Below are 16,832 nucleotides of genomic sequence, written 5' to 3' on the forward strand. Positions count from 1 at the left end.
TATTGACCTATAATATTTAAATTGGACCAGGTATTATATTACAGGGTAATAGTGTACCCTACCACAGGAAATATATATAGGTCAATTAGGGGGTACACTATGTATATTTTAAATAGTGCATTAAAACAAGGAAATACGAAGACACTTTTCTATGTTAACTAACGGCACGGTATCGGACCTTAATATTGACCTATAATTTTTAAATTGGACCACCTATTATATTACAGGGTTATAGTGTACCCTACCACAGAAAATAATTATAGGTCAATTAGGGGGTACACAGAGTGACCCTAAAGTTTACTATGTATGCCTATGCGAAATAAAGTGTTCTGAAAAGCTTAAAATGAGGAAATAAGCGTTCTAAAATGCTTTAAAAATTCAAAGACATCTTTCAATGGTTAACTAACGCAAGGCGCGATATCAGACCTTAATATGGAACCATAATATTTAAATAGGACCAGGTATTTTATTACAGGGTAATAGTGTACCCTACAACAGGAAATAATTATAGGTCAATTAGGGGGTACACTATGTATATTTTAAATAGTGCATTAAAACAAGGAAATTCGAAGACTCTTTTCTATGTTAACTAACGGCACGGTATCGGACCTTAATATTGACCTATAATTTTTAAATTGGACCACGTATTATATTACAGGGTTATTGTGTACCCTACCACAGGAAATAATTATAGGTCAATTAGGGGGTACACAGCGTGACCCTAAAGGTTACTATGAATGCCTATGCGAAATAAAGTGTTCTGAGAAGCGTAAAATGAGGAAATAAGCGTTCTAAAATGCTTTAAAAATTCAAAGACATTTTTCTATGTTAACTAACGGCACGGTATCGGACCTTAATATTGACCTATAATTTTTAAATTGGACCACGTATTATATTACAGGATAATAGTGTACCCTACCACAGGAAATAATTATAGGTCATTTAGGGGGTACACAGCGTGACCCTAAAGTTTACTATGTATGCCTATGCGAAATAAAGTGTTCTGAGAAGCTTAAAATGAGGAAATAAGCGTTCTAAAATGCTTTAAAAATTCAAAGACATTTTTCTATGTTAACTAACGGCACGGTATCGGACCTTAATATTGACCTATAATTTTTAAATTGGACCACGTATTATATTTCAATGTAATAGTGTACCCTACCACAGGAAATAATTATAGGTCATTTAGGGGGTACACAGCGTGACCCTAAATTTTACTATGTATGCCTATGCGAAATAGAGTGTTCTGAGATGCTTAAAATGAAGAAATAAGCGTTCTAAAATGCTTTAAAAATTCAAAGACATCTTTCAATGGTTAACTAACGCAAGGCGCAATATCAGACCTTAATATTGACCCATAATATTTATATTGGACCAGGTATTATATTACAGGGTAATAGTGTACCCTACCACAAGAAATAATTATAGGTCAATTAGGGGGTACACTACGTATATTTTAAATAGTGCATTAAAACAAGGAAATATGAAGACACTTTTCTATGTTAACTAACGGCACGGTATCGGACCTTAATATTGACCTATAATTTTTAAATTGGACCACGTATTATATTACAGGGTTATAGTGTACCCTACCACAGGAAATAATTATAGGTCAATTAGAGGGTACACAGCGTGACCCTAAAGTTTACTATGTATGCCTATGCGAAATAAAGTGTTGTGAGAAGCTTAAAATGAGGAAATAAGCGTTCTAAAATGCTTTAAAAATTCAAAGACATTTTTCTATGTTAACTAACGGCACGGTATCGGATCTTAATATTGACCTATAATTTTTAAATTGGACCACGTATTATATTACAATGTAATAGTGTACCCTACCACAGGAAATAATTATAGGTCATTTAGGGGGTACACAGCGTGACCCTAAATTTTACTATGTATGCCTATGCGAAATAGAGTGTTCTGAGATGCTTAAAATGAAGAAATAAGCGTTCTAAAATGCTTTAAAAATTCAAAGACATCTTTCAATGGTTAACTAACGCAAGGCGCAATATCAGACCTTAATATTGACCCATAATATTTATATTGGACCAGGTATTATATTACAGGGTAATAGTGTACCCTACCACAAGAAATAATTATAGGTCAATTAGGGGGTACACTATGTATATTTTAAATAGTGCATTAAAACAAGGAAATATGAAGACACTTTTCTATGTTAACTAACGGCACGGTATCGGACCTTAATATTGACCTATAATTTTTAAATTGGACCACGTATTATATTACAGGGTTATAGTGTACCCTACCACAGGAAATAATTATAGGTCAATTAGGAGGTACACAGAGTGACCCCAAAGTTTACTATGTATGCCTATGCGAAATAAAGTGCTCTGAGAAGCTTAAAATGAGGAAATAAGCGTTCTAAAATGCTTTAAAAATTCAAAGACATTTTTCTATGTTAACTAACGGCTAGGTATCGGACCTTAATATTGACCTATAATTTTTGAATTGGACCACGTATTATATTACAGGGTAATAGTGTACCCTACCACAGGAAATAATTATAGGTCAATTAGGAGGTACACAGAGTGACCCCAAAGTTTACTATGTATGCCTATGCGAAATAAAGTGCTCTGAGAAGCTTAAAATGAGGAAATAAGCGTTCTAAAATGCTTTAAAAATTCAAAGACACTTTTCTATGTTAACTAACGGCACGGTATCGGACCTTAATATTGACCTATAATTTTCTAAATTGGACCACGTATTATATTACAGGGTTATAGTGTACCCTACCACAGGAAATAATTATAGGTCAATTAGGGGGTACACAGAGTGACCCTAAAGTTTACTATGTATGCCTATGCGAAATAAAGTGTTCTGAGAAGCTTAAAATGAGGAAATAAGCGTTCTAAAATGCTTTAAAAATTCAAAGACCTTTTTCTATGTTAACTAACGGCACGGTATCGGACCTTAATATTGACCTAAAATTTTTAAATTGGGCCACGTATTATATTACAGGGTGATAGTGTACCCTACCACGGAAAATAATTATAGGTCAATTAGGGGGTACACAGCGTGACCCTAAAGGTTACTATGTATGCCTATGCGAAATAAAGTGTTCTGAGAAGCTTAAAATGAGGAAATAAGCGTTCTAAAATGCTTTAAAAATTCAAAAACATTTTTCTATGTTTACTAACGCAAGGCGCGATATCAGACCTTAATATAGAACCATAATATTTAAATTGGACCAGGTATTATATTACAGGGTAATAGTGTACCCTACAACAGGAAATAATTATAGGTCAATTAGGGGGTACACTATGTATATTTTAAATAGTGCATTAAAACAAGAAAATTCGAAGACTCTTTTCTATGTTAACTAACGGCACGGTATCGGACCTTAATATTGACCTAAAATTTTTAAATTGGGCCACGTATTATATTACAGGGTGATAGTGTACCCTACCACGGAAAATAATTATAGGTCAATTGGGGGGTACACAGCGTGACCCTAAAGGTTACTATGAATGCCTATGCGAAATAAAGTGTTCTGAGAAGCTTAAAATGAGGAAATAAGCGTTCTAAAATGCTTTAAAAATTCAAAGACATTTTTCTATGTTAACTAACGGCACGGTATCGGACCTTAATATTGACCTATAATTTTTAAATTGGACCACGTATTATATTACAGGGTAATAGTGTACCCTACCACAGGAAATAATTATAGGTCAATTAGGGGGTACACAGCGTGACCCTAAAATTTACTATGTATGCCTATGCGAAATAGAGTGTTCTGAGAAGCTTAAAATGAAGAAATAAGCGTTCTAAAATGCTTTAAAAATGCAAAGACATCTTTCAATGGTTAACTAACGCAAGGCGCGATATCAGACCTTAATATTGACCCATAATATTTAAATTGGACCAGGTATTATATTACAGGGTAATAGTGTACCCTACCACAGGAAATATATATAGGTCAATTAGGGGGTACACTATGTATATTTTAAATAGTGCATTAAAACAAGGAAATACGAAGACACTTTTCTATGTTAACTAACGGCACGGTATCGGACCTTAATATTGACCTATAATTTTTAAATTGGACCACGTATTATATTACAGGGTTATAGTGTACCCTACCACAGGAAATAATTATAGGTCAATTAGAGGGTACACAGCGTGACCCTAAAGTTTACTATGTATGCCTATGCGAAATAAAGTGTTGTGAGAAGCTTAAAATGAGGAAATAAGCGTTCTAAAATGCTTTAAAAATTCAAAGACATTTTTCTATGTTAACTAACGGCACGGTATCGGATCTTAATATTGACCTATAATTTTTAAATTGGACCACGTATTATATTACAATGTAATAGTGTACCCTACCACAGGAAATAATTATAGGTCATTTAGGGGGTACACAGCGTGACCCTAAATTTTACTATGTATGCCTATGCGAAATAGAGTGTTCTGAGATGCTTAAAATGAAGAAATAAGCGTTCTAAAATGCTTTAAAAATTCAAAGACATCTTTCAATGGTTAACTAACGCAAGGCGCAATATCAGACCTTAATATTGACCCATAATATTTATATTGGACCAGGTATTATATTACAGGGTAATAGTGTACCCTACCACAAGAAATAATTATAGGTCAATTAGGGGGTACACTATGTATATTTTAAATAGTGCATTAAAACAAGGAAATATGAAGACACTTTTCTATGTTAACTAACGGCACGGTATCGGACCTTAATATTGACCTATAATTTTTAAATTGGACCACGTATTATATTACAGGGTGATAGTGTACCCTACCACGGAAAATAATTATAGGTCAATTAGGGGGTACACAGCGTGACCCTAAAGGTTACTATGTATGCCTATGCGAAATAAAGTGTTCTGAGAAGCTTAAAATGAGGAAATAAGCGTTCTAAAATGCTTTAAAAATTCAAAAACATTTTTCTATGTTAACTAACGGCACGGTATCGGACCTTAATATTGACCTATTATTTTTGAATTGGACCACGTATTATATTACAGGGTAATAGTGTACCCTACCACAGGAAATAATTATAGGTCAATTAGGGGGTACACAGCGTGACCCTAAAATTTACTATGTATGCCTATGCGAAATAGAGTGTTCTGAGAAGCTTAAAATGAAGAAATAAGCGTTCTAAAATGCTTTAAAAATGCAAAGACATCTTTCAATGGTTAACTAACGCAAGGCGCGATATCAGACCTTAATATTGACCCATAATATTTAAATTGGACCAGGTATTATATTACAGGGTAATAGTGTACCCTACCACAGGAAATATATATAGGTCAATTAGGGGGTACACTATGTATATTTTAAATAGTGCATTAAAACAAGGAAATACGAAGACACTTTTCTATGTTAACTAACGGCACGGTATCGGACCTTAATATTGACCTATAATTTTTAAATTGGACCACGTATTATATTACAGGGTTATAGTGTACCCTACCACAGGAAATAATTATAGGTCAATTAGGGGGTACACAGAGTGACCCTAAAGTTTACTATGTATGCCTATGCGAAATAAAGTGTTCTGAGAAGCTTAAAATGAGGAAATAAGCGTTCTAAAATGCTTTAAAAATTCAAAGACCTTTTTCTATGTTAACTAACGGCACGGTATCGGACCTTAATATTGACCTAAAATTTTTAAATTGGGCCACGTATTATATTACAGGGTGATAGTGTACCCTACCACGGAAAATAATTATAGGTCAATTAGGGGGTACACAGCGTGACCCTAAAGGTTACTATGTATGCCTATGCGAAATAAAGTGTTCTGAGAAGCTTAAAATGAGGAAATAAGCGTTCTAAAATGCTTTAAAAATTCAAAAACATTTTTCTATGTTTACTAACGCAAGGCGCGATATCAGACCTTAATATAGAACCATAATATTTAAATTGGACCAGGTATTATATTACAGGGTAATAGTGTACCCTACAACAGGAAATAATTATAGGTCAATTAGGGGGTACACTATGTATATTTTAAATAGTGCATTAAAACAAGAAAATTCGAAGACTCTTTTCTATGTTAACTAACGGCACGGTATCGGACCTTAATATTGACCTAAAATTTTTAAATTGGGCCACGTATTATATTACAGGGTGATAGTGTACCCTACCACGGAAAATAATTATAGGTCAATTAGGGGGTACACAGCGTGACCCTAAAGGTTACTATGAATGCCTATGCGAAATAAAGTGTTCTGAGAAGCTTAAAATGAGGAAATAAGCGTTCTAAAATGCTTTAAAAATTCAAAGACATTTTTCTATGTTAACTAACGGCACGGTATCGGACCTTAATATTGACCTAAAATTTTTAAATTGTTCCACGTATTATATTACAATGTAATAGTGTACCCTACCACAGGAAATAATTATAGGTCATTTAGGGGGTACACAGCGTGACCCTAAATTTTACTATGTATGCCTATGCGAAATAAAGTGTTCTGAGATGCTTAAAATGAAGAAATAAGCGTTCTAAAATGCTTTAAAAATTCAAAGACATCTTTCAATGGTTAACTAACGCAAGGCGCAATATCAGACCTTAATATTGACCCATAATATTTATATTGGACCAGGTATTATATTACAGGGTAATAGTGTACCCTACCACAAGAAATAATTATAGGTCAATTAGGGGGTACACTATATATATTTTAAATAGTGCATTAAAACAAGGAAATATGAAGACACTTTTCTATGTTAACTAACGGCACGGTATCGGACCTTAATATTGACCTATAATTTTTAAATTGGACCACGTATTATATTACAGGGTTATAGTGTACCCTACCACAGGAAATAATTATAGGTCAATTAGGAGGTACACAGAGTGACCCCAAAGTTTACTATGTATGCCTATGCGAAATAAAGTGCTCTGAGAAGCTTAAAATGAGGAAATAAGCGTTCTAAAATGCTTTAAAAATTCAAAGACATTTTTCTATGTTAACTAACGGCTAGGTATCGGACCTTAATATTGACCTATAATTTTTAAATTGTACCACGTATTATATTACAGGGTAATAGTGTACCTTACCACAGGAAATAATTATAGGTCAATTAGGTGGTACACAGCGTGACCCTAAAGTTTACTATGTATGCCTATGCGAAATAGAGTGTTCTGAGAAGCTTAAAATGAAGAAATAAGCGTTCTAAAATGCTTTAAAAATTCAAAGACATCTTTCAATGGTTAACTAACGCAAGGCGCGATATCAGACCTTAATATGGAACCATAATATTTAAATAGGACCAGGTATTTTATTACAGGGTAATAGTGTACCCTACAACAGGAAATAATTATAGGTCAATTAGGGGGTACACTATGTATATTTTAAATAGTGCATTAAAACAAGGAAATTCGAAGACTCTTTTCTATGTTAACTAACGGCACGGTATCGGACCTTAATATTGACCTAAAATTTTTAAATTGGGCCACGTATTATATTACAGGGTGATAGTGTACCCTACCACGGAAAATAATTATAGGTCAATTAGGGGGTACACAGCGTGACCCTAAAGGTTACTATGTATGCCTATGCGAAATAAAGTGTTCTGAGAAGCTTAAAATGAGGAAATAAGCGTTCTAAAATGCTTTAAAAATTCAAAAACATTTTTCTATGTTAACTAACGGCACGGTATCGGACCTTAATATTGACCTATAATTTTTGCATTGGACCACGTATTATATTACAGGGTAATAGTGTACCCTACCACAGGAAATAATTATAGGTCAATTAGGGGGTACACAGCGTGACCCTAAAATTTACTATGTATGCCTATGCGAAATAGAGTGTTCTGAGAAGCTTAAAATGAAGAAATAAGCGTTCTAAAATGCTTTAAAAATGCAAAGACATCTTTCAATGGTTAACTAACGCAAGGCGCGATATCAGACCTTAATATTGACCCATAATATTTAAATTGGACCAGGTATTATATTACAGGGTAATAGTGTACCCTACCACAGGAAATATATATAGGTCAATTAGGGGGTACACTATGTATATTTTAAATAGTGCATTAAAACAAGGAAATACGAAGACACTTTTCTATGTTAACTAACGGCACGGTATCGGACCTTAATATTGACCTATAATTTTCTAAATTGGACCACGTATTATATTACAGGGTTATAGTGTACCCTACCACAGGAAATAATTATAGGTCAATTAGGGGGTACACAGAGTGACCCTAAAGTTTACTATGTATGCCTATGCGAAATAAAGTGTTCTGAGAAGCTTAAAATGAGGAAATAAGCGTTCTAAAATGCTTTAAAAATTCAAAGACCTTTTTCTATGTTAACTAACGGCACGGTATCGGACCTTAATATTGACCTAAAATTTTTAAATTGGGCCACGTATTATATTACAGGGTGATAGTGTACCCTACCACGGAAAATAATTATAGGTCAATTAGGGGGTACACAGCGTGACCCCAAAGGTTACTATGTATGCCTATGCGAAATAAAGTGTTCTGAGAAGCTTAAAATGAGGAAATAAGCGTTCTAAAATGCTTTAAAAATTCAAAAACATTTTTCTATGTTTACTAACGCAAGGCGCGATATCAGACCTTAATATAGAACCATAATATTTAAATTGGACCAGGTATTATATTACAGGGTAATAGTGTACCCTACAACAGGAAATAATTATAGGTCAATTAGGGGGTACACTATGTATATTTTAAATAGTGCATTAAAACAAGAAAATTCGAAGACTCTTTTCTATGTTAACTAACGGCACGGTATCGGACCTTAATATTGACCTAAAATTTTTAAATTGGGCCACGTATTATATTACAGGGTGATAGTGTACCCTACCACGGAAAATAATTATAGGTCAATTAGGGGGTACACAGCGTGACCCTAAAGGTTACTATGAATGCCTATGCGAAATAAAGTGTTCTGAGAAGCTTAAAATGAGGAAATAAGCGTTCTAAAATGCTTTAAAAATTCAAAGACATTTTTCTATGTTAACTAACGGCACGGTATCGGACCTTAATATTGACCTATAATTTTTAAATTGGACCACGTATTATATTACAGGGTAATAGTGTACCCTACCACAGGAAATAATTATAGGTCAATTAGGGGGTACACAGCGTGACCCTAAAATTTACTATGTATGCCTATGCGAAATAGAGTGTTCTGAGAAGCTTAAAATGAAGAAATAAGCGTTCTAAAATGCTTTAAAAATGCAAAGACATCTTTCAATGGTTAACTAACGCAAGGCGCGATATCAGACCTTAATATTGACCCATAATATTTAAATTGGACCAGGTATTATATTACAGGGTAATAGTGTACCCTACCACAGGAAATATATATAGGTCAATTAGGGGGTACACTATGTATATTTTAAATAGTGCATTAAAACAAGGAAATACGAAGACACTTTTCTATGTTAACTAACGGCACGGTATCGGACCTTAATATTGACCTATAATTTTTAAATTGGACCACGTATTATATTACAGGGTTATAGTGTACCCTACCACAGGAAATAATTATAGGTCAATTAGGGGGTACACAGAGTGACCCTAAAGTTTACTATGTATGCCTATGCGAAATAAAGTGTTCTGAGAAGCTTAAAATGAGGAAATAAGCGTTCTAAAATGCTTTAAAAATTCAAAGACCTTTTTCTATGTTAACTAACGGCACGGTATCGGACCTTAATATTGACCTAAAATTTTTAAATTGGGCCACGTATTATATTACAGGGTGATAGTGTACCCTACCACGGAAAATAATTATAGGTCAATTAGGGGGTACACAGCGTGACCCTAAAGGTTACTATGTATGCCTATGCGAAATAAAGTGTTCTGAGAAGCTTAAAATGAGGAAATAAGCGTTCTAAAATGCTTTAAAAATTCAAAAACATTTTTCTATGTTTACTAACGCAAGGCGCGATATCAGACCTTAATATAGAACCATAATATTTAAATTGGACCAGGTATTATATTACAGGGTAATAGTGTACCCTACAACAGGAAATAATTATAGGTCAATTAGGGGGTACACTATGTATATTTTAAATAGTGCATTAAAACAAGAAAATTCGAAGACTCTTTTCTATGTTAACTAACGGCACGGTATCGGACCTTAATATTGACCTAAAATTTTTAAATTGTTCCACGTATTATATTACAGGGTGATAGTGTACCCTACCACGGAAAATAATTATAGGTCAATTAGGGGGTACACAGCGTGACCCTAAAGGTTACTATGAATGCCTATGCGAAATAAAGTGTTCTGAGAAGCTTAAAATGAGGAAATAAGCGTTCTAAAATGCTTTAAAAATTCAAAGACATTTTTCTATGTTAACTAACGGCACGGTATCGGACCTTAATATTGACCTATAATTTTTAAATTGGACCACGTATTATATTACAGGGTAATAGTGTACCCTACCGCAGGAAATAATTATAGGTCATTTAGGGGGTACACAGCGTGACCCTAAAGTTTACTATGTATGCCTATGCGAAATAAAGTGTTCTAAGAAGCTTAAAATGAGGAAATAAGCGTTCTAAAATGCTTTAAAAATTCAAAGACATTTTTCTATGTTAACTAACGGCACGGTATCGGACCTTAATATTGACCTATAATTTTTAAATTGGACCACGTATTATATTACAATGTAATAGTGTACCCTACCACAGGAAATAATTATAGGTCATTTAGGGGGTACACAGCGTGACCCTAAATTTTACTATGTATGCCTATGCGAAATAGAGTGTTCTGAGATGCTTAAAATGAAGAAATAAGCGTTCTAAAATGCTTTAAAAATTCAAAGACATCTTTCAATGGTTAACTAACGCAAGGCGCAATATCAGACCTTAATATTGACCCATAATATTTATATTGGACCAGGTATTATATTACAGGGTAATAGTGTACCCTACCACAAGAAATAATTATAGGTCAATTAGGGGGTACACTACGTATATTTTAAATAGTGCATTAAAACAAGGAAATATGAAGACATTTTTCTATGTTAACTAACGGCACGGTATCGGACCTTAATATTGACCTATAATTTTTAAATTGGACCACGTATTATATTACAGGGTAATAGTGTACCCTACCACAGGAAATAATTATAGGTCAATTAGGGGGTACACAGCGTGACCCTAAAATTTACTATGTATGCCTATGCGAAATAGAGTGTTCTGAGAAGCTTAAAATGAAGAAATAAGCGTTCTAAAATGCTTTAAAAATGCAAAGACATCTTTCAATGGTTAACTAACGCAAGGCGCGGTATCAGACCTTAATATTGACCCATAATATTTAAATTGGACCAGGTATTATATTACAGGGTAATAGTGTACCCTACCACAGGAAATATATATAGGTCAATTAGGGGGTACACTATGTATATTTTAAATAGTGCATTAAAACAAGGAAATACGAAGACACTTTTCTATGTTAACTAACGGCACGGTATCGGACCTTAATATTGACCTATAATTTTCTAAATTGGACCACGTATTATATTACAGGGTTATAGTGTACCCTACCACAGGAAATAATTATAGGTCAATTAGGGGGTACACAGAGTGACCCTAAAGTTTACTATGTATGCCTATGCGAAATAAAGTGTTCTGAGAAGCTTAAAATGAGGAAATAAGCGTTCTAAAATGCTTTAAAAATTCAAAGACCTTTTTCTATGTTAACTAACGGCACGGTATCGGACCTTAATATTGACCTAAAATTTTTAAATTGGGCCACGTATTATATTACAGGGTGATAGTGTACCCTACCACGGAAAATAATTATAGGTCAATTAGGGGGTACACAGCGTGACCCTAAAGGTTACTATGTATGCCTATGCGAAATAAAGTGTTCTGAGAAGCTTAAAATGAGGAAATAAGCGTTCTAAAATGCTTTAAAAATTCAAAAACATTTTTCTATGTTTACTAACGCAAGGCGCGATATCAGACCTTAATATAGAACCATAATATTTAAATTGGACCAGGTATTATATTACAGGGTAATAGTGTACCCTACAACAGGAAATAATTATAGGTCAATTAGGGGGTACACTATGTATATTTTAAATAGTGCATTAAAACAAGAAAATTCGAAGACTCTTTTCTATGTTAACTAACGGCACGGTATCGGACCTTAATATTGACCTAAAATTTTTAAATTGGGCCACGTATTATATTACAGGGTGATAGTGTACCCTACCACGGAAAATAATTATAGGTCAATTGGGGGGTACACAGCGTGACCCTAAAGGTTACTATGAATGCCTATGCGAAATAAAGTGTTCTGAGAAGCTTAAAATGAGGAAATAAGCGTTCTAAAATGCTTTAAAAATTCAAAGACATTTTTCTATGTTAACTAACGGCACGGTATCGGACCTTAATATTGACCTATAATTTTTAAATTGGACCACGTATTATATTACAGGGTAATAGTGTACCCTACCACAGGAAATAATTATAGGTCAATTAGGGGGTACACAGCGTGACCCTAAAATTTACTATGTATGCCTATGCGAAATAGAGTGTTCTGAGAAGCTTAAAATGAAGAAATAAGCGTTCTAAAATGCTTTAAAAATGCAAAGACATCTTTCAATGGTTAACTAACGCAAGGCGCGATATCAGACCTTAATATTGACCCATAATATTTAAATTGGACCAGGTATTATATTACAGGGTAATAGTGTACCCTACCACAGGAAATATATATAGGTCAATTAGGGGGTACACTATGTATATTTTAAATAGTGCATTAAAACAAGGAAATACGAAGACACTTTTCTATGTTAACTAACGGCACGGTATCGGACCTTAATATTGACCTATAATTTTTAAATTGGACCACGTATTATATTACAGGGTTATAGTGTACCCTACCACAGGAAATAATTATAGGTCAATTAGAGGGTACACAGCGTGACCCTAAAGTTTACTATGTATGCCTATGCGAAATAAAGTGTTGTGAGAAGCTTAAAATGAGGAAATAAGCGTTCTAAAATGCTTTAAAAATTCAAAGACATTTTTCTATGTTAACTAACGGCACGGTATCGGATCTTAATATTGACCTATAATTTTTAAATTGGACCACGTATTATATTACAATGTAATAGTGTACCCTACCACAGGAAATAATTATAGGTCATTTAGGGGGTACACAGCGTGACCCTAAATTTTACTATGTATGCCTATGCGAAATAGAGTGTTCTGAGATGCTTAAAATGAAGAAATAAGCGTTCTAAAATGCTTTAAAAATTCAAAGACATCTTTCAATGGTTAACTAACGCAAGGCGCAATATCAGACCTTAATATTGACCCATAATATTTATATTGGACCAGGTATTATATTACAGGGTAATAGTGTACCCTACCACAAGAAATAATTATAGGTCAATTAGGGGGTACACTATGTATATTTTAAATAGTGCATTAAAACAAGGAAATATGAAGACACTTTTCTATGTTAACTAACGGCACGGTATCGGACCTTAATATTGACCTATAATTTTTAAATTGGACCACGTATTATATTACAGGGTTATAGTGTACCCTACCACAGGAAATAATTATAGGTCAATTAGGAGGTACACAGAGTGACCCCAAAGTTTACTATGTATGCCTATGCGAAATAAAGTGCTCTGAGAAGCTTAAAATGAGGAAATAAGCGTTCTAAAATGCTTTAAAAATTCAAAGACATTTTTCTATGTTAAGTAACGGCTAGGTATCGGACCTTAATATTGACCTATAATTTTTAAATTGTACCACGTATTATATTACAGGGTAATAGTGTACCTTACCACAGGAAATAATTATAGGTCAATTAGGTGGTACACAGCGTGACCCTAAAGTTTACTATGTATGCCTATGCGAAATAGAGTGTTCTGAGAAGCTTAAAATGAAGAAATAAGCGTTCTAAAATGCTTTAAAAATTCAAAGACATCTTTCAATGGTTAACTAACGCAAGGCGCGATATCAGACCTTAATATGGAACCATAATATTTAAATAGGACCAGGTATTTTATTACAGGGTAATAGTGTACCCTACAACAGGAAATAATTATAGGTCAATTAGGGGGTACACTATGTATATTTTAAATAGTGCATTAAAACAAGGAAATTCGAAGACTCTTTTCTATGTTAACTAACGGCACGGTATCGGACCTTAATATTGACCTAAAATTTTTAAATTGGGCCACGTATTATATTACAGGGTGATAGTGTACCCTACCACGGAAAATAATTATAGGTCAATTAGGGGGTACACAGCGTGACCCTAAAGGTTACTATGTATGCCTATGCGAAATAAAGTGTTCTGAGAAGCTTAAAATGAGGAAATAAGCGTTCTAAAATGCTTTAAAAATTCAAAAACATTTTTCTATGTTAACTAACGGCACGGTATCGGACCTTAATATTGACCTATTATTTTTGAATTGGACCACGTATTATATTACAGGGTAATAGTGTACCCTACCACAGGAAATAATTATAGGTCAATTAGGGGGTACACAGCGTGACCCTAAAATTTACTATGTATGCCTATGCGAAATAGAGTGTTCTGAGAAGCTTAAAATGAAGAAATAAGCGTTCTAAAATGCTTTAAAAATGCAAAGACATCTTTCAATGGTTAACTAACGCAAGGCGCGATATCAGACCTTAATATTGACCCATAATATTTAAATTGGACCAGGTATTATATTACAGGGTAATAGTGTACCCTACCACAGGAAATATATATAGGTCAATTAGGGGGTACACTATGTATATTTTAAATAGTGCATTAAAACAAGGAAATACGAAGACACTTTTCTATGTTAACTAACGGCACGGTATCGGACCTTAATATTGACCTATAATTTTTAAATTGGACCACGTATTATATTACAGGGTTATAGTGTACCCTACCACAGGAAATAATTATAGGTCAATTAGGGGGTACACAGAGTGACCCTAAAGTTTACTATGTATGCCTATGCGAAATAAAGTGTTCTGAGAAGCTTAAAATGAGGAAATAAGCGTTCTAAAATGCTTTAAAAATTCAAAGACCTTTTTCTATGTTAACTAACGGCACGGTATCGGACCTTAATATTGACCTAAAATTTTTAAATTGGGCCACGTATTATATTACAGGGTGATAGTGTACCCTACCACGGAAAATAATTATAGGTCAATTAGGGGGTACACAGCGTGACCCTAAAGGTTACTATGTATGCCTATGCGAAATAAAGTGTTCTGAGAAGCTTAAAATGAGGAAATAAGCGTTCTAAAATGCTTTAAAAATTCAAAAACATTTTTCTATGTTTACTAACGCAAGGCGCGATATCAGACCTTAATATAGAACCATAATATTTAAATTGGACCAGGTATTATATTACAGGGTAATAGTGTACCCTACAACAGGAAATAATTATAGGTCAATTAGGGGGTACACTATGTATATTTTAAATAGTGCATTAAAACAAGAAAATTCGAAGACTCTTTTCTATGTTAACTAACGGCACGGTATCGGACCTTAATATTGACCTAAAATTTTTAAATTGGGCCACGTATTATATTACAGGGTGATAGTGTACCCTACCACGGAAAATAATTATAGGTCAATTAGGGGGTACACAGCGTGACCCTAAAGGTTACTATGAATGCCTATGCGAAATAAAGTGTTCTGAGAAGCTTAAAATGAGGAAATAAGCGTTCTAAAATGCTTTAAAAATTCAAAGACATTTTTCTATGTTAACTAACGGCACGGTATCGGACCTTAATATTGACCTAAAATTTTTAAATTGTTCCACGTATTATATTACAATGTAATAGTGTACCCTACCACAGGAAATAATTATAGGTCATTTAGGGGGTACACAGCGTGACCCTAAATTTTACTATGTATGCCTATGCGAAATAAAGTGTTCTGAGATGCTTAAAATGAAGAAATAAGCGTTCTAAAATGCTTTAAAAATTCAAAGACATCTTTCAATGGTTAACTAACGCAAGGCGCAATATCAGACCTTAATATTGACCCATAATATTTATATTGGACCAGGTATTATATTACAGGGTAATAGTGTACCCTACCACAAGAAATAATTATAGGTCAATTAGGGGGTACACTATGTATATTTTAAATAGTGCATTAAAACAAGGAAATATGAAGACACTTTTCTATGTTAACTAACGGCACGGTATCGGACCTTAATATTGACCTATAATTTTTAAATTGGACCACGTATTATATTACAGGGTTATAGTGTACCCTACCACAGGAAATAATTATAGGTCAATTAGGAGGTACACAGAGTGACCCCAAAGTTTACTATGTATGCCTATGCGAAATAAAGTGCTCTGAGAAGCTTAAAATGAGGAAATAAGCGTTCTAAAATGCTTTAAAAATTCAAAGACATTTTTCTATGTTAACTAACGGCTAGGTATCGGACCTTAATATTGACCTATAATTTTTAAATTGTACCACGTATTATATTACAGGGTAATAGTGTACCTTACCACAGGAAATAATTATAGGTCAATTAGGTGGTACACAGCGTGACCCTAAAGTTTACTATGTATGCCTATGCGAAATAGAGTGTTCTGAGAAGCTTAAAATGAAGAAATAAGCGTTCTAAAATGCTTTAAAAATTCAAAGACATCTTTCAATGGTTAACTAACGCAAGGCGCGATATCAGACCTTAATATGGAACCATAATATTTAAATAGGACCAGGTATTTTATTACAGGGTAATAGTGTACCCTACAACAGGAAATAATTATAGGTCAATTAGGGGGTACACTATGTATATTTTAAATAGTGCATTAAAACAAGGAAATTCGAAGACTCTTTTCTATGTTAACTAACGGCACGGTAT

This window comes from Parasteatoda tepidariorum, chromosome 2, assembly GCF_982258835.1.
Source record: "Parasteatoda tepidariorum strain Cologne lab strain chromosome 2, Ptep-v5.0, whole genome shotgun sequence".
NCBI lineage: Eukaryota > Metazoa > Arthropoda > Arachnida > Araneae > Theridiidae > Parasteatoda > Parasteatoda tepidariorum.